The sequence below is a fragment of the Protopterus annectens genome, chromosome 5.part0, assembly GCF_019279795.1.
Source record: "Protopterus annectens isolate FY-2018-M chromosome 5.part0, PAN1.0, whole genome shotgun sequence".
Taxonomy (NCBI): Eukaryota; Metazoa; Chordata; order Ceratodontiformes; family Protopteridae; genus Protopterus; species Protopterus annectens.
Genome location: NC_056735.1, coordinates 1,868,640,833 through 1,868,667,214, shown reverse-complemented (window position 1 = coordinate 1,868,667,214; position 26,382 = coordinate 1,868,640,833). Strand labels below are relative to the sequence as shown.

At 43.3% G+C, this 26,382-nt stretch overlaps 1 protein-coding gene across 1 annotated transcript in view; it reads right to left on the bottom strand.

Moving 5' to 3' along the window:
* The window catches only part of NAA16 (N-alpha-acetyltransferase 16, NatA auxiliary subunit), a 2,694,704-nt gene that overhangs the window by 487,293 nt on the left and 2,181,029 nt on the right, over positions 1-26,382 (bottom strand). The gene's annotated exons all lie outside the window — the stretch shown is intronic.

The window sequence follows — 26,382 nt, the reverse complement described above, 5'->3', positions numbered from 1 at the left end:
ATGTGTTTGTTGTTTCTGGTCTGCTTAGCAAACTAAATAGTGGACTACGACAAATAAAGGCATGGCAGCTTAAAGGATGCTACCTAGTTATCCACTTGTCTGTCCTCCTCAATCCAGGTCTAATTCAGAACTAGATCAGGAGTACTGCAGGTGTAGAACTATGATTATATAGTGTCATGTCAAAAAGCTGTTTCGAATGTAAACTAAACTTAACTACAGCAACAAGCCAAAAGGAGCGAGTCGCATCTCACAGCTTGTGAGTTAAAAGCCAAATCTGAAGACTAACTGAAAAAATAGTTTCAACCCCCAAATCACATCTATTTTCAAACATCAAGAGAGAGCATCTCAAGATCTATACACCTGAAACATAGTAGAAAATATCACTTCTTAACACTGAGAACAATAAACCAGCCACCAGTAACTGCTACAGCTATTTTTCTACTAAATACTTAAACCTTTACTCTTTTAAAAAAAAATGGTTGCCCTTTCCCAAAAAACAAGGATGAGCACAGACGAAGTAAGGAGTCTTTGGCCAAGATAACAGAGTCCGTCAAGGTGGTAATGATGAGACAGTCATCCAGATTAGGGAACACTTGGAACTCCTGCAACCTAAGTCATGTAGCTACTACCACTGCCATGCACTTGGTAAATGGGGGTGTGTGAGATCAAATGTCAGTGCCATTTAGAGTGACTTGTTCCCAGCCAGAAGTGAAGGAGCCTCTTCGATTGTCTGGCTATTTTGATGTGATAGTAGGTGCCTTGGAAGTCTAACAAGCACACCCAATCATCTTTCCTTATCAGAGGCAAGATGGACTGCAATGAGACCATCCGGAATGATGTCTTTTTCAGAAAGCTGTTCAACCTGCTGATGTCCAAGATTGGTCTGAGGTTCCTATTCTTCTTTAAGAGTAAAACAAATCTCAAATAGACTCCAGATCCTCTCTGGTCTGGTGGAACCACCTGGATGACTTGTTTCTCTAGAAGCTTTGACCTACCTAGAGCTGCTGCCCTTTGCTGAGGGGATGGTACAGCTGGGAAAGGCTTTTTGACTTTATCCCCCATCTCCCCCATTCAAAGTATCCCCTGAAAAGTATTCTCAGCACCCAAGAATCTTGGGTGATGGCTGAACAGTTGAGTGGGTGCAGTGGTAGATGTGCTCTGATTTTCTCCAGAGCAGGACAGTCAGACAAGCATTCAGGAACACTGGAAGAGTTTGATGGAGAATTGACCAAAAAACCCCTGATGATGCTGACCACCTCTACCTGAAAGGCAGCATTCACCCCTCCTCCCCCCACTGCCTTGGGAGGCTCTTTCTCTAGAAAGTGCTCAGGAAGAAACCCTGGTTTTATGAAAGCATAGAAATTTCCACCATTCTGGTTATGAGAAAAGGACTTTTGAGGGGTGGAAAAAGAAATGCCAATGGCAGACAGCGTCTTGCCCTTCCACTCACTTCTAGTAAGAGTTTCTTTAACTTTGGGACCAAACAGGGAAGCCCTGTCAAAAGGAACATTTAGGAATGATGGTGAAGTTTGCTGTAAAATTACATAATTGCATCTAGGCATGGTTGTAAACAGCAATGCCAGTACCTTCTGCTAGTTTCATCTGCTAAATTAGGCAAAAAGCACAGGGACATACTTGAGAAGGACTGCATGGTGGATAACTGGGACTTCAACACCCTACTGGACTATGCAGATGTGACTCTAGAAATAGCTTTAGAGACGTCATTAGTCAAGTCCCTCTGAAAGCAACATGAGTCATGTAGTTCAGCTTCTGCAAAGCAAAGGTTGCCAAAGTGTACACTCACTTCTTGAATCTGTCCAACACTCTAATTTCCCTATTTGGGGGAATGGGCGATGGAAACTCTCTTCAGATAGCTCCTTTTTACTGCCTGTGGCCACCACAATGGCATTCACAGGGTGCCCTTTACTCTAGTGCATCCTGTCCCTGGGGGAAAACGAAATCTTGTCTGGTTTATGGGGAAAGGATTCCATCACATCCAGTGCTTTCTGTGCCCTCTGAGAGACAAGGTCGATGAGGTCACCCACAAAATGCTTGAAGAACACGGACTTCTCCTGGAAAGAAGCATCAGTAGACCAGACACCCATCTGCTGCAGTAATTCCAGAAGGTCTCCGAAGGAGACCTCTTCCAAGGGAGATCTTGGGGACCCTCCCCCCTCATTGAGGTCAATGTCTTCTGCGAGGGACTCCTGAGGGGTGTCCAAATGCCTCTTCTTGCACTATTTCCTGGGTTCCTCCACAAGTGTGCATCAGTGGAGGAACTGGAAGTATCAGGGGGAACCGAAGTGTTGAGCTTGCCTGAAATTAAGAGTCTGGCTGTCTCAAGGATAATGTGTAAATGGGAACAGAAGCAGCTAGATTACAGGGTAGATCCAGATGTAAATGAGGAGTCCCCTCTCCCGAATAGAAGGGAATCCTTTCAAAAATCTCAAATACAGAGACTGAACTTGGTCCTGAGGAGGGCCTTCTAGGACCCAAGGATGCAGACAGGAGTGCCTCCCTGGATGCAGCTCAGGGCTGAGGCTGACATCAGAGCTGAGCTGTTGAGGAGTGAACTACAGAGAAACAAGGATGGCTCCAAGCACCTTGGAGTAAACCTCGACTCCCAAAACCTGGCACTGACTCCTTTCCAAGACCCAACAAGGTCTGAGGTAGTTGAAGTCAAGCAACATAAGGACACAATCAAGAATTACATGTGTCCAGACTACTGGCTCTGACAGGGGCACCACCTGGAGAGCACCATGATCTAAAACCACTGGATCTGAAGGTTGGATTGTGGAAAGAGCAATAACAACAGGAGTCGCAGATACTAGAAGCATGACCCCTGAAGTGGGAGGAGTAGGAAAAACCCTCAGCTGAATATGCAACTTCAAAAAGTTGAACATCTTATGCATGTCAGCTCTGGTAAAACTTCTTGAGGACTGATCTGATCTAAAAAGATGTCAGTGAGGGCAGTTCTAAACTCAGATGACCATATTTTTAAAAGAAAAAATTAGAAAATTGGAGGGAAGACTCAGGAGAAAAGGCAGGCTCCGACAAGCTAAGCAGTGGAGACTGGATTCTACAGCAATCTGCCTTTACAGCTGAGGAGACCATGAAAGTTGGATCACAGAACAGTAGGATTTTTGGAGGTGGACCAGAAATCAGGGTAGGGATCCAGAGACCTCTTACAGGAATCCTAACTCTTCTCAGCTTCTCTCTGACTTTCTGGAGGATGTCTCCCAAATGCTTCTTTTGTTTGGGGAGAAGCAGCAGCAATCGTGGTCATTTCTTCCACGGTAGCAGGGAGAAGACCCTTCAAAATTAACTTGGACTGCTGGTTTGAAAGAGCCAGAGGCCCAACAACAGCATAAAGATAGCACTCATCCTGAAGATGAGCCTCCCCCAAACAATAAATTAATTTAGCATGCAGATCCTGGGAGGGAATCTTGTGCCCACAAACTTCTTGAACAATGAGGCCTTGTCAAACACACTTCAAACATCAAGCACTCCAAATACGCAAATACCCAGAGAGAAAAGAAAAAAAAAAACACAGTACTAGAGAAGTTAAGTACAAACTCAAAATAAATCTCACTATGAAAACCAAGACCAAGGTAAAAAGTAAACTTTTTTTTTAAAGGAAAGGGAGAGGAGAAGGGAGAAATGGCTGGAACAACAGACAAATACATTTACTTTCCTGACAAGAGCTAAACTAGTTGAACTATCCAAAGAACACTAGGAAGCACAAAAAAGAAACAGGCAAACAAACACCACAAAATAGCTATTATCTGAACTTGAAACTCTTGATGATGGCAGAGTCAAGGAGACCGCATCTTGCTTGAAAAGCAGCAAATAAGACTTGAGGGCTGTTAAGGTGGTGTTGCATTATGGGAAGGGGAGGAGCTTGAGCCTTGGAGCCATGAAGTCTTGTTTAGGTGCCAAACTCAAATCCATTCAAATTTGATATTCTGATTTGTTGAGGCAGAAGGGAAAGACAACATTCGATCAAGGAATCTAAACATGCTTCAGCAGATAAATAAAACAAAGTGGAGAGACTGATTTGTTAGTCGGTGTCTCCCTAAATACTGGAATATACTTTATTCCCTTTGCGGATAAAGTGGTGTGATATACTACATTCCTTAGAACAGAGCCTGTTTAATTGGATGGGTATTCTTAAATTCTCCCCCAAGCTTCACTGGCTCAGCTCGCCTTGAGAGGGAAGGTGCAAGTCTAGGGTGGGAACTGACAAGGTGTAATAGTCGCAAGACTTAATAGCTTTGAATTTCCTATGATTCCTATTATTTCTTTTATAGTGGCACTGCCCCTCTTCTTTTCCTTACAGTAACACACTGAAATCAGCAAGACCAAGGTAGCACACCAAGAGTACAATCACTGTTCACTTTCAAAATAAGCCTAAAGTAGTATAATTAGGTGGTAGCTAAAGTTTAAATAGCTGCTCTACAAAATGAGCAAGCCAACAGTTAAAAGGTCTCTAAATTTGCACATACACTTAACAACAGTTACAAGCTTCTGAAACTGAATAATAAACTACATTACTTGAAATAAATAAAATTAAGCAATGCACCTCATAAGAATTCATATGCAGTGAATACATATTTCTATGGAACATAAAACGGGGGATTTCACAGATATGACAATTAGAAAAACACTATGAGCTACCTGACCCTGGTTACTACTACTAACAATAATTTTACTGTAATCTATCTACCGCTGGCTTTTAAAAGCATTTGGTCATTTTAACAACTCCATAAGCAAACATTTCAGATATGTGGTCAGTCCAAGAAGTCCACTATGAACACACTGAAAGGCAACCTCTAAGTGCTGCTGCTCAAAAGACATAATATGAGCTTATGACAGTCTCAGTTTTTGAATTACCTGTTTGGAGTAGATTTTTTTTTTTTTTTTGCAAAGCCTTCTTTATTAATATTACCCATCTCTACACTGCGGTGCTACTCCTTTATCTTCTTAAACATATCACATTACATTTTCTTGGACATTTATCAAGACATTTCTCAGTACGCAGTAAAGTATATTATTAACCATCACATGTACATCTCTTAATCTTACTCACAATTTGTCTACAATTACAGCTGAATTCTCTCCTAATTTTAAATAGTTTATCTGATATAAAAGCTGTATATGTCACTCTTCTAAATGAGTCCCACTAGCCACCTCTAGACCCAGGAATATCTTTTGTTTAATTTTTATTTTAATTTATATTTGTTTACCTGGAAAGTCTGACTTGGACAGAGCCCATTTTCAGCGGAGGCCCAAGGAGAAAGGCTTCAGAAACCATCAGTATATTGCACTCTTACCAATACACACAATCAGCTACAGTCTTCATCTCTAACACTGTGATATTATTCACCATATCCCTTTATTCACGAATGCAGTACTCCAAAGCCTCTCTTCCCAAAACTCTCAGTTAGGAAAAAGGCAACCATTTCTGTGAAATTGCCCTATAAGAATTTAGTGCTACAAAGTCCACATTTAATTTCACTCAAAATGTCTAAAATTTCTTTAAATATTAAACGATTGTCATATACCTTGTATAGATTCTTAACCAATATTTTATATTGTCTAATTTGTTATAATTATTTAAACTGCAGATGTTTTTGTTTTATTGTTGAAGATTATAAAATTAATGTTCTTATGTTTTGTAATAATTTGGAGTTTTTCTCCCTGGATCTCCCCTGAAAATGGAGTTCTACTCAGTCGGACTTTCCTAGTAGCCAAATAAATAAATCTCCCTATATCATCTTTTCTGTCTCCAGTACATTGTCTACCTCTTCCTATACATTTTTTCATCCTATACTGCATGAATCACTGTCCAATTCTCATACATTTCCCATTATCCAATTATCTTTACATCTTGTATAATACAAGAAATACCATTTTCTTTACTACTAAATCCTTAAGGCAACATCTGCATTAAATATGTAATACCAAAGTCACACATTTTATCCCTGTCTACACAATTTTATCTCATTTTACAGTGACGCACCAACAGTCTGACTCATGCCCTGCTTTGTCCATGACATCATCTCATCCACACGTCAGCTTAACCAACAGGGAAAAGAAAGTCTATTTATTTACTTACAAGTACTTCTTGAACAAATTCAATGTGGCCATTTCGTCCAGTCAGATAAAGCATACCCAGCATGACTGGCATATACCTTGTATATTTTATCTTTCACACTCATCCAAATGGTAATAATGTCATCTTGACAAACCATTTAGTAAAAACTGCAAAAAAGACCCATCCAAGCTAGAATCTTCACTGTGTAATACATTAAAACTTCTGCAGTAATGGCTCACGGGATATATGCAAATAACCCCTTAATGACATATCAGTGTGTCAGTTACATGGCTTTTGAAAGTACATGACATTTTAATTCTTTATGAATACATCAGGCCTTACGTTCAGTCAACTGCATCACATTGTATGCTTATCAAAACTAAACATTCTCCTCTGATCAAAGCAACTAATATGTCATTTAATTTAATATAATTTATTTGCCAAGTCCTCAAATTACTGGATGACACCAATTGGATCTCACCCCATCATGCTGCTCCCCAATTTGCATCTAGTTTTCATCTCTTGTACCTGGATACAGGTGGTATCGCAGTATGAATATCTTTAAGGAATTCCAACATGTTATTTAATTCAGACTTTATAAACTTACACATAATTCATGCAAATCACCAACAATGAAAAATCTCATTACAAATGTATTATATGTTTTTATACTTATAGCTGCACTCAGTTCCAATATGTTGGTCTTAATCACCTTAATGTCAAATTATTCAGATTGCCAACTTATACCATGCTTGACATCACTACAGTGAGTACATCAACATAAAAATTGTTCCTCCACTGTCATCAGTATATTCAAACACACCTACAATGACAAATCTTTAATATATTCTCCCCATCATGTTTAATAATCTATTTCATGCAATGTTGCTTCACCATATTCTGTAATGTCTTAATAAAATCTTCATGGAAAAGCAAAAACGATGCACTTTTATTTCTTGCACAGCACAAAATATTTCTTCTTCTAGTTTTACTCCTTCCACACAGTTAACACTTCATCAGATTCTATGATAATTATTGAGGGTATGAAATTACCCTATCATATAATCAATATTCTAAAGTTTACAGGACTTTTTTTTCTTTTTATAAATTGTTGGTCTCATAATATTCTGCATTATCTGAATACTTTCATTAAAATGCATTTGCACGTTACACAATCTTCAAAAAAGACTGAACAGTGCACTTAAATTTGTACTGCACAAATTAAGAGTTATGTACCTATCATAGAAACAGATGCTGGACCAGCTCCATCTCGCTATTCAAAGGACTCGAGGCTAACAAGGCCTGGTCATGCTACAAAACTCCTCCCCTATACCCACGATCCTGTGATTAAAAGGACCCCATCCATGCTTGTGCTAAGGTACAGGAAACAAAGAAAAATCCTGAAGAAAACAGGACTCTCTAAGATCTTCCTAACCAAAACAAAATGGCTGGGGAAAGGAGGGCGAGTCACAGAGGAAGACAGACCTTATCATGCACAACTATCATTATGGTAACAGTATGCTTTTTAAAAATGGGAGGGGGTACTCATCAAACCAAATAAATCTCCACCTGACCAATATTTTATGTACAATCAAAAAAAGACTGGTAACGGTAAGTATTCGAAGCAACACAGGAGACTTGTTTTTATTTGATAAGGAGCAATCTGAGTTTAAAGGAAGATCTTGTCTTATGAATCTCAGGGTATTCTCTGAAAAAGTAATAGCTGCACTTAAAGGATTGTGTGCATCAAGTTTACCTTGATCTTGCTAAGCCACGCAATACTACTACTTCTAAGGGAATAACTGAAATTAAATATACTGAATGTTAATCAATATGTAGTTCAACAGGAAAAAACAGAGTCAGTGTCTTCAAAGTGAGATGGTGCTGCAGGGAGTAACTGCATTGATGAGGTTAATTAGAATGTGGTTGGTTTACAACAGGGCACTGACATCTTTGAGCATAGTTGTAGTTTTAAATTAATAAAGGCTTTGCTTTTCAATAATCACACATTCACCGATAACCTGTCTTTCTCTATGTGCATCAGTCTTTCTTTGATCAGTGTAAGAATAATGCAACATCCAAACCGTTTTTTTTTTCCTCTACCTCCACCGGCTTCTTCATATCTTCTGGCTGTCCATAGGATCATAGGAGGTTACTAGGCTATTGGCCCTGAGGCCCTTATAAGCCTAGCTAAGAGTTTAGCCCATGTTTGGACAAATCAACACCCGATGCCCTTGTCCAGCACGGACATGGGTGGAATCCCAGGGATATATTTTCCGTTTCTCATCCAGTTATCAAGGTTGCACAAAGGGGTAAAGAAGTACTCTGCTTGATGTGGATACGGAGTCTATTCAATAGATGGGGCAGTCTCGGGACACACATCTGTCCCGCCAACAAGTCTTGTTGATGTCACAGACCAGGTTGAGGCCGTGCATGCGGGTTACTGGAATGTAGCTTGATTTGCGGATATGCAGCAGTCCCATCAAGGTGGGGTCAGTGACTTGTTTACCAGGCAGAAGTCACCTCTGAGAAGTCTGTATGAAACCAAGTAGAGGGATAGGGCTTTTAACCTGTGTATGGTAGAAGATTGAGGAACCTCTGTGGCCTCTCCAGCTGCTGCATATGCTTTGCAAGGTACAAGCTGAAAGGGGCGTTGTACTCAATAATGGGCCTTATTAGGGAAGAATACAGGGATGTTATGACCTCCTTGCCCCTGGATCAGATACCCTTACTTATGAGGTGGGCCATGTAGAAGGTTTTCCGTACGATGGAAGCAACATGGTGGTCAAAAATCAGGTTGCTATCAACCTGGGTACCCAAATCCCTCACAACTGATTGAGTGCTTAGGACATTGTTATTAATGTGATAATTTGTGGGGACATCACTCTCACCAAAGGGGATGATGATGCATTTTTTGGCATTCAGTTTGGGGACATGTTTCTGGCACCAGTCATATGTTTGGGTGAGGCCCTCTTGGAGGATGTCCACATTACTAGGGGAACTGATGACAGCACCCAGCTTACAGTCAATTGTAAACTTAGTCAGCCATAGCCCACTGGTTTTGCCCTGCACCTCAGAAAAGTATATCCCAAATAACAGAGGCCCCAAGACCGAACCCTGGGATATGCCGCTTGTTACAGGTCTACTGCTTGAGGTGGCTTCCCCTATTTTGACTACATGTGTTCCATTAGTGAACCAGTCTGCTACCGATCTGGTAACATATGGATTGATGCCTAGTTGAGAGTGTTTATCTATTATGCCCAAGTGAGGAATAGTGTTAAAGGATTTGGCCAGGTCAAGGTAAGTGGTGTGCATCATCTTTCCCTCGTCCATGGCTTTGGTGACTATCTCAAAGAAGTCGACCAAATTTAGTAGACATGACTTCCCCTTGACAAAGCCAAACCATGTGGGATCAAGTGTTTGGAGGTTGCCAATGTTCTTGTTAATGAGGTCCACGATAATCTGTTGCATGGCTTTGCATATCAGGCTAGTTAGGATGATAGATCCTATAATTTCCCGGATCGGTGGATGCTCCACCTTTGTGTAAAGGGATGACAGTGGCTGTCCTCCACTCAGCTGGGAAGAAGCCAGTACTCAGGCTTTGGTTGAATAGGGTGCCTAATGATGCTGCAAGTTCCTGCCTGAGTTCATGTAGGATGCAGCCTGGGGTGTTATAGAGTCCCACGGAGGCTGTATTTGTTGCCTTTGAGAGAGCAGTGATGACCTGTTCCCTAGACAAGGGGAAGGGGGCAAGTATTGGGGATATCCTGATTTACTGATGGGGGGACAGAGGGGTAAAGTTTTCGCTGAATCTGTCAGCCAGCAAGTTTGTATATCTATGGCATTTGTACATGTGGTGTCCTTGACCACCAGTTCTGAATAGATCTGGGTGCTTCCTTTGAGGTTGCGAACATATGTGAAGAAGGCCTTATGATTGTCTCTAGTAGATGTGGCCAATTTGGCCTTAACGTTTGCTTTGGAGGATTTCACTAGTGCTCTTATTTGCTTGTTCAGCCTAAGGGGACATTGCTTCCAACTGGGCACCTGCTCCTTCTTGGTCTTGTACAGCAATTTTTTTTTTCCTTTTGTTATAGAGTATTTATTGCAGATGTCCACTAGACAGGTTTACTCTTCCTTGTGGAGGATGATTTAGTCCTGTCAGGTATTCCTGATTCCATGCATCTATATAAATGCTCGTATAGAACTTTGATGTAGTTTTGGATATTGTTTCCAGTTCCTACAGAGGGGAAAGGGGCTGTGAAACTGTTTATACCATCCCTCAGGAGGCTGTAATCAGCTTTGGAGAAGTTTTTATGTCTGATCCTAGCTGGGGGGGTTGGGGGAGATGGTGAATTTGAAAGTGACCACTAAGTGGTCGGATTTTACCAGGAAGGATGATAGTATAGGGATGCTGCAGTGGTTACTCATGTTGGTTAATACCAAGTCCAAGATATTATCACCCCTTGTGGGGGTATCAACTAGCTGTTCCAAGGCATTTTCATTAACAAAATCAAGGAATCTCTGGCCATTTGTGTTCTGGAATGAGTAGTTCTTCCAGTCTATGTTTGGGAAGTTGAAGCTACCCAGGATCAGGGTAAAGGGTTGAATCCTGATATATTTGAACAGGTCCTAAAAGGCGGACTGGGCATCTTGAGTCAGATTTGGGGACCGGTAGCTAGCTATGATTTGAACAGGGGTCTCGTCAATGGTTAACTGCACCTGTAGTGTCTCCTGTACATCATACTGTTTGACCAGCCTAGAGGTGTGTGTGTCTTTAATGCATATTGAAACTTCACCTCCTTTGGCTTTACTGCCCACAGTTTGGGGTCTGAATGTATGACAGGATGAGTAACCAGGTAAGGCTGGGGGGTGCACACCGCAGCTTTGAACCAGGTTTCTGTGACTGCACAGATGTCAGCATTTTCCAGTGTTAGGAATGCTTGCAATGAGTGCAGTTTCATGCTTAGACTGCTAGCGTTTAGCAGTGTCATGCTTTGTATTTTGTTGAAATTTTTATGTTAGTAGTTTTAACCTCATCACTTTTCCTAGAAAAAGAACTATAGGGGAGGCAAAAGCCTTTGCCAGAAACTTGAAGCCCAGGTGAGACAGATGCAGGCCATCTCTAGCAAAGCATCATGGTCTGTCGATCACATCTTCCAAGGCTGTCAGGTACTGGACCCCCTGGAATGACACCAAAAACTAAGCCAATTGTTAAAGTCAATCATTTTCTGTTTGTATTGAAGCATCATTCTGGGTAACAGCAGAATGCTGCTTAAGGCTAGGGACATACCTGCTTGGGACACAATCAGCAAGCTCAATCATGTCTCTCTTCATATAGTCCAGAGAGGTACGTCTCAAGTCATTCACGCCCACATGGACTATGACAGAGTCATAACAGTACCTGTTGTTGAGAGACCTGAGTGAGTGTGTGATATGGCGGATTCTGGCACCTGACACAACTAAAGTACAGTTTTGTACCTACCATAAATGTAGATGTTCGAGGATCCACATTGCTGCAGTCCTAACTATTGGGTAGTCCGCTGTCCAGTCGGCCCGAATACCAAAGTATATGGCTGACGTCGGTCAGGGCGCATTAGACTGACGTCAGTACGTCAGGGTACTAATGCGCATGACCGACGTCATATCCTCAGTCTTTTCTTGCCCCAGATGTCAGAAGACCCTGAAAAGATAAGGCCAAAAACCAAAACTCCCAACATATCTGCACCAAAATATATATATATACAAAATATACAAAATTAGCAGAATATAACCTCACCTAGACAACCACCCCTAAATACAGAGGGAAGGAGGGAGGTAAATTGGACTGCAGCAATGTGGATCCTCGAACATCTACATTTATGGTAGGTACAAAACTGTACTATGTTCTTCATTCCACATTGCTGCAGTCCTAACTATTGGGTAGAATCCCAAAGCAGAGGTACGGGAGGCTGGCAAATCATAAGGAAGCAGGAGCTGATAACATGCCTTACAAAATAGCTGTGGCAAAACCAGCCCTAGACTTAGAGTAGAGAGGAAGGTGGTAATGCTTAGAGAAAGTATGCACGGAACTCCAAGTAGCTGCCTCCAAAATATCCTTAGTTGCCACCCCTTAAAAGCTGTTGAAGTGGCAGTAGCCCTAGTGGAATGAGGCCTAATCCCAGCTGGAATCTCCTTGCCATGATGGGAATAACAAAATGCAATGCAAAACCCAATCCACCTAGAAATAGTTTGTTTTGACACAGGCTTGCCCTGAGAACTCAAAGCAAAAGAAACAAACAACTGCTGAGACTGCCTAAAATCCTTAGTCCTGCTCAAATAATAACGCAATTGCCTGTGTACATCTAAAGTGTGCAAAATCTTTTCCCCTTTATTTTGGGGATCTGCATAAAACGTAGGCAAATGAATAGTTTGGTTTAAAGCCACACTAGAAACCACTTTAGGCATAAAGGAAGGATTAGTGCGTAATGATACCCTATCCTTATGAAAATCAAAAAGGCTCAACCGCCATAAGGGCCTGTAACTCAGAAACCCTTCTTGCAGAAGTAATGGCCAACAAAAAGCAGTCTTCCATGACAAGTATTTCAGTTCAGCAGTAGCTGCAGGCTCAAAAGGTTGTAGAGTAAGTTTCTCCAACACAAAATTGAGATCCCAAGCAGGAGTAGGAGCTCACGGGGGTCTTATATTCTTTGCCCCTCTAAGAAATTGCTTGAACAAAGGATGTGAAAACAATGGTGGGTCACAATCATAGTGAGCTGAAATTGCTGCAGCATGAATCTTAATGGAAGAGAAAGACAAACCTTTGTCCAATAACTCAGTAAGATATTGAAGAGCCACACTCAAATTAGGCTCTGAAATCTCCAAATTCTTTGCTGCAGTCCAAAATAAAAATCTCTTCCATTTTTCTGCGTACACTTTCCTTGTACTAGGTCTTCTGGCTTCCATAATCACATTTAAAACTTGTTGAGGAAGTTGAGACCTGCTGTCTTTCAAAACAGAATATGCCAGGCTGTTAGATGAAGAGAGTGAAGCTTGACATTGAGCAGGACCGTCCTTCTGAGACAACAGATGTGGAATCAAGGGTAAAGGCCATGGAGGCTTCTTTACCAGACTCCTCAGTAATGGGTACCAGTGCTGCGAGGCCAATCTGGAGCTATTAAAATCATCCTTGGCTTGTCTTGTCTGACCTTTAGAAGCACCTTTGGAAGAAGAGGCAGAGGTGGAAACGCATACACATGAAGATTTTTCCAACTGAAAGAAAGAGCATCCACTTTCCAAGCTGTGTGATGAAACCTCTTTGTGCAAAACTTTGGCAGCTGGTGGTTTAGTGGAGAAGCGAACAGATCTATGTCTGGAGTTCCCCAGGACACTGTCAACTTTTGAAATACATGAAGATCCAGTTTCCACCCGTGGGGATCCATGATTTGTCTGCTTAATACATCTGCTAAGGAGTTCTGTGCTCCCGGCAGAAACCTTGCCTGAAGAGTTAGTTGCAAGCTTAGCGCAGTCTCCCATAAAATCATTGCTTGCCTGCACAATGGGTAAGAATGTGTCCCCCCTTGTTTGTTGATGTACCACATGACAGTTGTGTTGTCTGTTATAATCAACACCTGCCCTGGAAGAAGTAACTCCTTGAAAGCCATTAATGCAAACTGGACTGCTAACATCTCCTTCATGTTGATATGTAGATGCTGTAGTCTGGCAGGCCACTTGTCTTGTATCCACTTTCCATTTAAATGAGCTCCCAAGCAATGTCTGAGGCATCTGTCGTTAGAATTTGACTCGCCTCTGGCCGGGTCACAGAGAGTCCCTTGTTTAGGTGACATTCCTGAGCCCACCACAAAAATTCCTTTTGAATGCAAGGTATTATTTGAATGACAGTGTCCAAATCCTGGCAGTGCTGTGTCCATACATTTTGAGATACCATTGTAGCTTCCTCATATGCAGTTTGGCATTGGGAAGCACCAGAATACAAGATGCCATGAACCCTAAGGCTTGAAGGACTGTCCTTGCAGTCAGCCCGGACTGAAGAGATAGTTGATGGAAGTAACTGGAAAGATTCTTTTGTTTGTCCGGGGTTAAAAAGGCCATCTGGGCTGCTGTATTCAGTCTCACACCCAGAAAGCACATGTCTTGAGAGGGTACTAGACTGGACTTTATTTCGTTCACAGAATACCCTAGGCATCTTAGCACTGCTATGACATATTCCAAATGCTGTAGAAGGTCTTCCTTTTCTTGAGCCAGAATCAGGCAATCGTCCAAGTAAGGATAGATTTGAATTCCTTTTAGCCTGAAGTAAGCTATCACTGGAGCCAGAACCTTTGTAAATACTCTGGCGCAGTAGATAAGCCAAAGGGCAATGCAGAGAACTGATAATGAGAATTTCCAGCTCGAAACGCAGATACTTTCTGCAACTTAGTCTTATAGGCACATGAAGGTAAGCTTCCTTGAGATCTAAAGTTACCATCCAGTGATCCTTGCCCAGCAGAGGTAAAAGCTGTTGTAACGTCAACATTTTGAACTTGGGAATGTCCAGATAAGTGTTGAGGATAGATAAATCCAAAATTGGTCTCCACGTGTTCCCCTTCTTCGGGACTAGGAACAGGCGAGAATAAAATCCTAGGCCCCTTTCTGGCACAGGAACCGGCTGAATGGCCCCTATTTGGAGTAACTGAGAAATTTGCTTGTGAGCCTCTTGTCTTTGTAGAGGAGGAATGTCTGGCATGCCTTTGAAAGGAGGCAAGGTATGGAAATAAAACCTGTAACCATGGTGAATGATATCCAGAACCCATTTGTCTTGGGTAATTAAATCCCAATTTTCTTTGAAAAGAGACAGTCTTCCTCCTAGAGGTGCCGCCAGGCGAGAAGGTACTGGCAGCTGAAAAGGCAGGTCATTGGGTCTGCTTACAAGGACTGACCCCTGCCCTCACCAGAAGTCTGAGCAGGTGAACTCCCTGCCCTAGGCCTAAAAGCACCTTGAGCTCTGCCCCTACCACATCTAGACCTACCCCTAGACTGGGAATCATAAGCAGGATAAGTCCATCCCTTAGCAGGCCAATTTCTACTAAACTTGGAGGCTGCACCTGCAAAAATCCTTAACAGTTTGCATAGACTTAGCCTTGTCCTCCATCTTCTTTAAAACTGCTTCCACAGGCGAACCAAACAACACATCAGACTGTAAAGGAGCATCCAAAATCCTTGTCTTAACATGCTCAGCTAAGTTCTGATCTCTCAACCAGGCGTGCCTACGAAGAACAGAACCAGTGGCAGCCACCCTGGAGGAGGCCTGCACAGCATCAAAACCACATTGCAAGGAATGTTTACCCACTTGTTCAGACACATGAACTAAATCCTGCAACTCTTTACACTCAATACCTTCCGCCAGAGCATCCACCTTAGATTTCAACTGTGAAAGAAGATAATTCTGATATTTTAACATGTGAAACTGACAATTCAACGCCCTCATGGCTAAAGTGGAAGAAGTATACACTTTCTTTCCCCATCTATCCAAAGCCCTTGCCTCTTTATCAGGAGGGACAGGATTTTTAACAACTGAGGCCTTCACACCTTTAGGCCCCTGAGAGACAGTTCCGGGTCTGCCCTAGGACTCTTAAAAAGATACTTATGAGCTTCAGGCACCCTATAATACCTATCCGGTTTAACTGGGGCAGGAGGCAAAGAATCTGGATTCAGGGAAGCCTCTGCAAAAACATCTTCCACCACATTCAAAACAGGAGGTATAGCTAAAGGCCTGTGCTGGGGTAAAAACAAGAATTCCCTAAGCCTTTTCCTGGAATCAGAGAAATCCTGACCTTCCCATTTAAAATGCTCCCTCATGGAATGCAGAGTCTCTGAAAATGAAAAATCCTCAGGAGGAAGCTGAAGGAGTAGAATCATCCACATCAGAATCAGAATAAGGAGGGTACTCCTGCAAGTCTTCAGCCAAGACTCAGAAGCCTCGAGCATTGCTCAAAACTCTCAAACTCAGATTCCACCCTAGGCCTCTTATCAGGAGGGCATAGAACCCCTTATCATAGTAATCAAATCCTCTGCCATTTTAAGCATATGTTTCTTAGGCAAAGACCCTGAAGTACTAGGAGAAACCCCCACTGAAGCAAAACTCGGCCTGCCCCTCAAAGAAGCCTTGGAAACAGAAGGGGAGGCTCTGACCACCTTAGGAAGAGAGGGAAGAACAGCCACCTGAGAAGCCCCCTCAGCCTGGCCTACATCCTGAGAGGATACATCCTGTAACAGTAAAGTCTCTCCCTGAGACTCCAAAGAAACACCTGGCAAAACCTCCGGCTCCACTGAGCCCTCTAAAGAACCGTCTGGGACTGTCGGTTCCTCCACTCTAGGCTTTGCTGTTTTGTCCTTGCGTTTTTTAGCGAAGCGTCGGAGCATCCGACTGCATTTTATAATTACAACGCTTCCCAAACACTAACCTGGCACAGTCTAACCTTCTCTTAATAGTGCGTTTGTTAAATCTAGCACAAGAGCGCATCGAATGTGTGCTCAGGCCCTAAACAAGGTATACACAAAGTATGGTAATCCCTATGAGGTATCTGTTTCCCACAAGAAATACAGTCATTCACTTTTTCTGACATCCGGTTAAATACTGAGGCAAGAAAACCAAAATATTCCCCAACGGGGTACTTAGCCAACTTTGATTCGGTCTGAAACTCTGGCTTCAGAAACTTTCAGAACGCCAACCTGCACTCGCAAAATTGCTTCTGCATCGGACCATGCGGCAAAAAAGACTGAGGATATGGCGTCGGTCATGCGCATTAGTACCCTGACGTACTGACGTCAGTCTAATGCGCCCTGACCGACGTCAGCCATATACTTTGGTATTCGGGCCGACTGGACAGCGGACTACCCAATAGTTAGGACTGCAGCAATGTGGAATGAAGAACATCCGTGACTTTCTCCTTAACTGCCCTTGGCATCTCAGAGTCTGTCAAGTCCTTCTTTGACTTCCAGATGCTCTTCTGATTTGAGTATGGGGCTGGTGTGGAATCTAAGAACATCTTGGGGGTCATGTTGGCAACTGCTTCTGTCACTACACAGGTGGTGTTTCCTCTGTAGTGTTACTGCACACCCACCTCACAAAATCAACCCAACACATCAGTGATGACAAAAATGGGTTTGGTATAATGGTTAAGATCTTTTCATCATGGATACAAGATACAGGGTTTGATTCTGACCTGTGGCTATTACCCAGGACTTTAAATAGTCAGCAAACTAATAGCCTGGTGTTGGCTTGCATGTACATCACTTCATCGAACTGCCACTTCAATGGGCGGCATTTCATGGAAAATGCAATTCATCGAATTCCCCTCATGTGGGGGGCTGTGCCCCCCCCCCGCTAATTATAAATGCCAACTCCAAGATCGCACGATCCTCACTGTACTGCAATCTCAGTATGAACAGTTTGATGAAAGGCTCTCCGATGTAACTGCACTGATAGGGACCCTTTGGCTTTACTTGGAAAGCTCACCCAGACTCTGCCACAACTTGCTGTGAGGGAAAGGTTAGTTTGTGTTTGCTTTCTTTGATTTTGTATTGCTTTATTGCTTTCTTCTATTTTGTATATTGTGATTTATTTTCTTTACACTATGTTTTACTTGGTCAGCTTTTAAATGCATATTTAAACTAGGAAAGAGACCACAGCTGTGTCTCTTGTGAGTCCCACACAAATTACATTGTCCCCATCCTCTTACCCTTGTGTTTTCAAACTTGACTGTCTTTTTAGCTGCCTGACCTCATGTTAATTTGACTACATATTGTCTTCCCTCTGCTCTTTCATTGATTATTGTGAGCAAGCACAAAATTATCATTTTGTGAAATCACTCCCCTTCAACTATTTACATTTATTGGCCATCCCACTGTACTCTGCAGAACCAGAATACAAAGTGCTCACCCCATTCCAACCTATCTTGCTCTTTTAAAATTAGTGGCTCTCCACTTAGCTAAAGCTCAAGTTACCTCCTCTTTCATATCTAATTGCTTATTGCACACTGAAGCTCTTAGGATGTTAACAATTTTTTCTGGCTAAACCCTTCGATACCATTGGGGCCACAAATTATCACATTAATACCAAGGTCCTAAGCACGCAATCAGTCATGAGGGACTTGATTACCCAGGTTGATAGCAAACTGACTTTTGACTCCATTGTATGGAAAGCCCTCTACATGGCCCACTTCTTTAGTAAGGGTATCTCACCCAGGGACAAGGTGGTCATAACATCCCTGTATTCTTCCCTTATAAGACCCATTATTGAGTACAATGCCCCTTTTGGAATGTACCTCACAAAACACATGCAGTAGCTGGACAGACAACAGAGGTTCCCCTCACCAGGAGAATCCAGGGCCTCAAAAATCTGCCCTACATAGATTAAAGTTCTTGTCCCTCTATTCAGTCTCCTACAGACTCCTCAGAGATGACCTGTGTCTGACATACAAAGCAATCTCAGACCCCGCCTTGATGGGAATGATGCATATCCGCAAGTCTAGCTCCACTCGAGAAAACCGCAAGTGCAACTTCAACCTGGTCTATGACATCAATAGGACTTGCTGGCGGGACATATTTGTGTCCCACAGACTCCCCCTTCTGTGGAACAGACTCCCACTCTATGTCAAGCAGAATACCTCATTAATGCTTTTTAAGCGCAGCCTGGATAACTGGATGGGGAACAGAAAATACATCCCTGGGATTCCACCTGTTTCCCTGCTAGACAGGGGTATAGAGGTGCTGACTTGTCAGAACACGGGCTAAATTCTTGGTTAGGCTTGTAAGGGCCTCAGCGCCAATAGCCTAGTAACTTCCTATGATCCTATATTACATTTAAAATCTGCAATATCTATTGCAAGACCACCAATTATTGGAGAGCCCACATTCGGCCTCTTAGTAGTCATCTTGGAATTAGTGCTTCTGTTTTGCTCCTGGTGACAGAAGGTGCATAAGGACATTATTTCCTGGGAACTGCTTATCACCAGAAAGCCTAATAACTGCTTCATAGGTGTCAGCTTGGAATATGTGCTTATATTTTGCTCCTGGTGAGAAAAGGAGCAGAGTGCATAGATTAGATTCCTGACTGCTTCTGGTTGTGAAGTGAATGTCTGTGCTTGACCTTCCTGATTTGTTTGGTTGCTTTTCAAATAATCTACCAAGAAAAGGCCACAACAAACCTATAGACCCTTGCATCATCTGGGATAAGAATGTTGATCACTAAACAGGCTGTGGCCTGCTTCTCATCTTGGGACTAGTGCTGTTTTACTTCTGGTGAGAGAAGAAGCAAAGAAGCATTGTATCCCAGAAGAGTGAACTGTGGTGACACCTACACTAGTAGTTCAGGTGACTCCCCTCTTTTCACCATTCTTGACAAGTTATTTTTTTTCTTTTCAGTAAGTAAAAGCTCTAAGGAAACTTCAATGGCTAGAATTCCCTCATTTCCTATTACGCCTTCAGCTCACTACTACTCACAAACTTATTCACAAACCTCAGGACTGGCATGCCCTTAGCTCCCTATTCGCCCTTACAACCCCCCCCCCCCCAGGCCCCTGTGATCAGAAAGTACAGTTGTGTACACTTACCATAAATGTAGATGTTCGAGTGTATTCACTGTTGCAGTCATCACACTTGGGTTATCTGCCTACAGGTAGCCCTCAGTCGGCCCAAATACCAGAGACTTAGTATTTCTGTCTCGGTTGCTATTGCTCCGGGACAGACGTCAGGGGTATAAAAACAGGCAGCCGAAGCCATTACATCAGTTTTTCTTGCCCCAAATGTCAGGAGCCCCCCAAATAGGGAGCTAAGCTATGCTGGGGAAAACCACCACCAGTAAAAAGTAAATACCAATACCCGAGGAAGGGGTGAGTGATAGCCATAGAGAGGAGAGAGAGAGACAGACAGAGAAATAAGGTTGCTATTGCTCCGGGGCAGACGTCAGGGGTATAAAAACAGGCAGCAAACGCCATTACATCAGTTTTTCTTGCCCCAAATGTCAGGAGCCCCCAAATAGGGAGCTAAGCTATGCGGGGGAAAACCACCACCAGTAAAAAGTAAATACCAATACCCGAGGAAGGGGTGAGTGATAGCCACAGAGAGGAGAGAGAGAGACAGACAGAGAAATAAGGTGGCTGGAGGGAGGGAAACCAGGACTGCAACAGTGAATACACTTGAACATTTACATTTATGGCAAGTGTACACAACTCTACGATGTTCTTCATGTTTCACTGTTGCAGTCATCACACTTGGGTGGATTCCCAAAGCTGAAGAAGGGCGGAAGCAGTCAAGAAGAGTTAGGGCTGGCTAGTATGCCTTGCAGGACAGCAGTTGCAAAACCTACCCTGGATTTGGAAAATATAGGCAGGTTGTAATGCTTGGTGAAGGTGTGTACAGAACTCCAGGTAGCAGCTTCCAGAATGTCCCTGGTAGGGACTCCCCTGAGGAATGCTGTAGAGATAGATGTTGCCCTAGTTGAATTTGTTTTGACCCCCTGAGGGGTTGGTTTCCCATGGTGCTTGTAGCAGAAATGGATGCAGTGTGCTATCCATTTGGAAATAGTTTGTTTTAAAATGGCTTTGCCCTCTGCCCCTGATGGAAAGCTGACTAGTAACTGGTCAGATTTTCTGAAGGGCTTAAGTCCTGTCAAGGTAGAATCTGAGCTGTCTGTGCACGTCCAAGGAGTGCAGGATCCTTTCCCCTTTATTCTGAGGATTAGGAAAGAAAGTTGGCAAATGGATGGATTGGTTTAGAGCCACACTGGATACCACGTTAGGCATAAAGGAAGGGTTAGTTCTGCAGGAAACCCTGTCAGCATGGAAAATAATGAAGGGTCCCACTGCCATAAGTGCTTGAAGCTCAGACACTCTTCTGGCTGAAGTGATGGCCAGAAGCAAGGCTGCTTTCCAAGAGAGGAATTTTAACTCTGCTGACACTGCAGGTTCAAAGGGGAGAAGCGTGAGCTTTTCCAGTACAAAGTTAAGGTTCCAAGCAGGGGTGGGTGCTCCCCTTGGCAGCCTTAAGTTGTTTGCCCCTCTCAGGAACTGTTTGATAAGGGGGTGTGAGAAGAGAGGTGGCTTAGTGTTGTCATGAGCCGAAATGGTTGAAGCATGTATTTTAATGGAGGAGAAGGACAGGCCTTTGTGGAGTAGATTTGCTACGTAATCCAGGATTAGAGGCAGAGAAGGCAGAGTAGTGTCCTCTCCTTTAGACTGAATCCAGGAGCAATACCTTTTCCACTTATCAGCATAGGATTTTCTTGCACTGGGTCTTCTGGCCTCAAGAATGACGTCCAGCACTTGTTTGCTTAGGGTTGCTGGGGGGGGGGTTCAAGAAATAAACCAGGTTGCAAGATTATGGTTTTCAGCTGTGGATGCAAAATCTTTCCCTCCTACTGAGAGAGCAGGGTTGGGTTCTGGTGTAGGTGCCAGGGTGGCACCGGTGACAGGCTGTGCAGGAGTGGTGGCCAGTCCGGGGCAATCAGAATTGTCCTTGGTCTGTCCTGTTTTATCTTGAGTAATACTCTTGGGAGAAGGGGAAAGGCATAGATTGAGAGATTTACCCACTGAAAGGATAGGACATCCACTTTCTAGGCCCTGCTGTGAGAGTTCCTGGTGTAGAATTTGCTGAGCTGGTGGTTGTAGGGGGAGGCAAAGAGATCCACCTCTGGGGTCCCCCATCTCTGAATCAGAAGGTTGAAGGTGCTGGGCTACAACTGCCACTTGTGTGGGTCTAGGAAACTTCTGCTTAAGTCATCTGCCAGTAGGTTTTGATTGCCTGGCAGGAATTGAGCTTGCAGAAGGACTTGCATGTCCAAGGCCGTGTTACACAGGGCCGTGGGTAACAGTGGGCTCCCCCCTGCTTATTGATGTACCACATAACTCTGGTGTTGTCTGTTTTTATTAGAAGTTGTCCTGGAAAGAGTAGGGACCTGAAAGCTGTCAGGGCGTTCTGCACAGCTAGCATCTCTTTTTGGTTGAGGTGCAGATGAATTTGACTTGGGCTCCAGTGGTCCTGAATGCATTTATCGTCCATGTGTGCTCCTCAGGTATAGTCTGATGCATCTGTGGTTAGGGTCTGGGCGATGTGGGGTTCAGTAAAGGGCAGTCCCTTGTTGTGGTTGCATGCTTCTGCCCACCAAAGGAAATCTGTCCTTAGACAGGCTATGATAGGAATGACTGTTTCCAGGTCCTGAGAATATTGGCACAAAAGACCATATGCAGTCTTGCATATGGAATTAGCAGTATACATGAAGCCATAAACCCTAGGGCTTGCAGTACTTTTCTTGCGGATAGCTAGGTTCTGGTGGCCATTTGTTTGAAGTAGGCTGTCAGATGGACTTGTTTTTCTAAAGTGAGGAATATCATCTGGGATGTTGTGTCCAAGCTTGCTCCCAGGAATACAATCTTTTGACTGGGTACCAGTTTTGATTTCTTTTCGTTGATGGTGTACCCCAAGGAAGTGAGAAGGTTTTTCACAAATGACAGGTGCTACAACAGCAATTCCTGACTGTCCACCTGAATCAGGCAGTTGTACAAGTACGGGTAAATTTGGATATTTCTCTGCCTGCAGTATGCAATGCCTGGAGCCAGGCATTTTGTGAATACTCTGGGTGCAGTGGATAAGCCAAAGGGAAGTGTAAAGAACTGATAATGCATAGATCCGGCCCTGAAACGTAGATACTTCCTGCATGACTCCCTTATGGGGATGTGCAGACAGGCTTCTTTTAAGTCTAGGGTGACTAACCAGGCATCCTTGGCTAGCATAGGTAGAAGCTGTTCCAGGATAAGCATTTTGAATTTTGGTACCACCAGGAAGGTGTTGAGAATTGAAAGATCCAGGATTGGGTGCCAAGAGCCCTCTTTTCTGGGCACCAGGAAGAGTCTGGAGTAGAATCCTTAACCTATCTGTTCTACTGGAACTGGCTGAATAGCTCTGACAGAGAGCAGGGGAAGAACTTGGCTTTGAGCCTCTGCCCACTTGTTTGGAGGAAGGTCTGGGAACCGACTTGGAGTTGGCAGTGAGTGGAAGTAAAATTTGTACCCCTGGGATACAATGTTGAGGACCCATTGGTCTTGTGTGATGGACATCCAGTTTTTTGCATGAAGGGCAAGTTTTCCTCCTAGGGGCACAAGCAATTGGGCAGGGCTGGGAAGTGGAGTAAAGAAGTCATTGTGAGTTTTTTCCGTAAGGAGGTGGCTTACCACTCCCTGCTTTAGGGGTGGGGGCACTCCATTGCTTAGATCTCTGCATACCCTGAGACTGCAGTCTGGATGGTCTGTTTCTCCTGGGTCTGGCTTGAGAAGGCCTGGAGGGGGCTGGAAAGGATGAGTGTTTAGAAGGGCAATGCCTACTGAATCTAGGGGATTGCTCTTGTAACAATTCTTTAACAGTTTGCATAGACTCAGCTTTTTCTTCCATCTTTTTAAGAACCTCTTCTGCTCTGGTGCCAAACAAACTGTGCTTGTTCAAAGGTGCGTCTAGTAACTTTGATTTTACATGGTCTGGCAAGGTCTGCTCCTTGAGCCAAGCATGTCTTCTCAGTACAGAGCCAGTGACTGCTGCCTGGCAAGATGCTTCTAGGGCGTCAAAACCACACTGCACAGTATGCTTGCTGACTTGGCTTGCAGAGTGCATAAGCTCCTGAAATCCTTTACTTTCTGCACAGTCTGTAAAGGTTGTCACTTTTTGTTCAGTAAGTTCCATAATATGTTGCTGGTACTTCAGCATGTGAAACTGACAATTCAATACCCTAATAGTAAGAGTTGCAGAGGTATACACCTTCTTACCCTATCTGTCCAAAGCTCTGGATTCCCTGTCCGAAGGGGTGGGATTCTTGACTGTAGTTACCATGATACCTTTAGGCCCCTGGGAAATGATCTCTGGGTCAGCAGTAGAATTCTTGAAAAGAAATTTGTGAGTGTCAGGTAGTCTGTAGTACCTGTTTGGTTTCCTAGGGGTAGGAGGTAAAGTATCAGGAGTAAGACTGGATTCCATAAAAACATCAACAACATCCAGGACAGGGGGTACTGCTAAAGGGCTGTGTTGTGGCAAATCTAGGAATTCTCCGAGTCTCTTTTTGGACTGAGGATAGTCTTGGCATTCTTAGTGGAAATGCTCTCTTAAAGTATGCAAGGTTTCACCAAAAGAAAAATCCTCTGGAGGGGAGGCAGAGGGAATGGATTCCTCTGCATCTGAATCCTCATAAGCAGATAAGGGCATGCCTTCATAATCAGACACCTGAGAGTCATCGGACTCCTGGTCTGTAGAAGCTGCAGGGGACTGGTCTCTTTTCCTCTTAACAGGGGAAAGCTGACTTCCCCTAATCAGCGTAATAAGGTCTTCTGCCATTCTAAGCATTTGTCGTTGTGGCATGGGAGTAAGTGCATGCGTTCTGGTCATCGGTTTTCTAGGCGTAGCGCGTACTCTTGGCCTAAGAAACTTGGTAGTTTTAGATAAAAAAGTCATCAGTTTGAGCGAACTGCCTCAGAAGCTGGCACCTGCACAGCGGCTCCGGACCCATCCAAGGTAGAGATATCCGCAGGTTCCATAGTCGAGGAAGAGTCTTGCAGCATACCAGACTCCAAATGGGTCTCGGCAGAGGCATGCGAATCCACTGAAGTGGGCATCAGGGGCTGCAAAAGCACCTCACTAAGTACCGGCGAATTGGTGACTAGCTTAACGGAAGCATCGCCGGCAGCTTTGGACCTATGGGGTCTGTCTCTGTCTTTATCCTTATGTTTTTTCAGAATATCGGTAGTTGGATGACTTACCGAAGCCACTTCGGAACACAGAGATCGAGAGAAAAGAATTTAGCGACAATGAGAGCCCGATGACAAATGGTTCGGGCGTTGAACTTGGCACAAAACCGACAGCGAGGTATGTCTGTGAGGTATTTGCTTTTCACAGGCAAGACAATTGTTAACTTTTTCTGACATTGGTTAGAGCAAGAAAAAAGGATCCCCAGTGGGGTACTTAGCTTTAGAAGACTTCGGGATTATTCAATTCATACAGAAAATTCAGGTAGCAGCCGACCGGCACTTGCGAACTGCTTCTGCTTCAGGCTCCTCGGCAAGAAAGACTGATGTAATCGCATCAGCTGCCTGTTTTTATACCCCTGACGACCTGACATCAGTCCTGGAGCGACAGCAACCGAAGCAGAAATATTAAGTCTCTGGTATTTGGGCCGACTGAGGGTTACCTGCAGGCAGATAACCCAAGTGTGATGACTGCAACAGTGAAACACGAAGAACATCGTCAACACTTACTCCAAAACTCACAAACCCAAATTACCTGCAGGCAAACTTTTATATGCTTGGATCATTGCCACAATATGAAATAACCTACCCTCGTCCATCTGCCTTGAAAAAAGCCCATCTAACTTTAAAACTGCATTGTATTATCATCTCCTCTCCGATTGGATATGTAATTGTTCAAATGCCCACTCTGCCATCACTTGATTTTTCTACCTTTCACAACAAATCTTGCTCCTACTCAATTTACTGTCTCTCTTGGTAATCCACAATAAACTCTACAATATTCAGTTCACCCTCTCTGCTTTTAAGCCCTTTCGAAATCTTCTAAACAATTTTCTATCTTTTACGTAACTACTTTAGATCTTCAGTACTTGACTGTAACTGACTTATGATATCACTGCACAATGATTTCCTTTAGGTAACTATTTGATTTCTTCTGCATTTGACTGTAAATCATGTCTGAAACCAATTGTAAATGTCTCAGACTGTGGAGCTGATTACTGCTTTATGAAACTTTTGGACCATGCATTTTAGTTAGTTCTCATGTAATTTGAGCTTTTTTTTTTTTCTTCTTCTTCAAATTGAAACTTTTAAAATGTTATGTAAACGTTAATGCTATTGTAATCTTTGGAGCTTTCTTCCCCGGGCTTCCACTGAAAATGGGCTGATTTCCAGCCCAGTTGATTTTCCTGGTAAACAAAAGCCAATAAATAAATACTGCCTGATTTGCTTTTAACTACATAATATCTTCCTAAATGCTTCACCCATAAATCATCAGGCTCTACTTATTAGTTACCCCTCAAGTGTAGGCAGTGTCTTGTACAGCCACACACACCTCAGTTAACATTTTTCCTGTAAAAACACCATTGAAATTTCATTGATACCTAGTTGCACACAGGAGAATTACTTTGCAGTGACAAGCACTGCCCCCAGAGTTGTAAACCAGACACTCCAAACATTAGACAGTTGGATTGAAAATATAAAGTAATCAATAAAAAAGGTCTGTTGCTATGGATATGAACTTTTCCA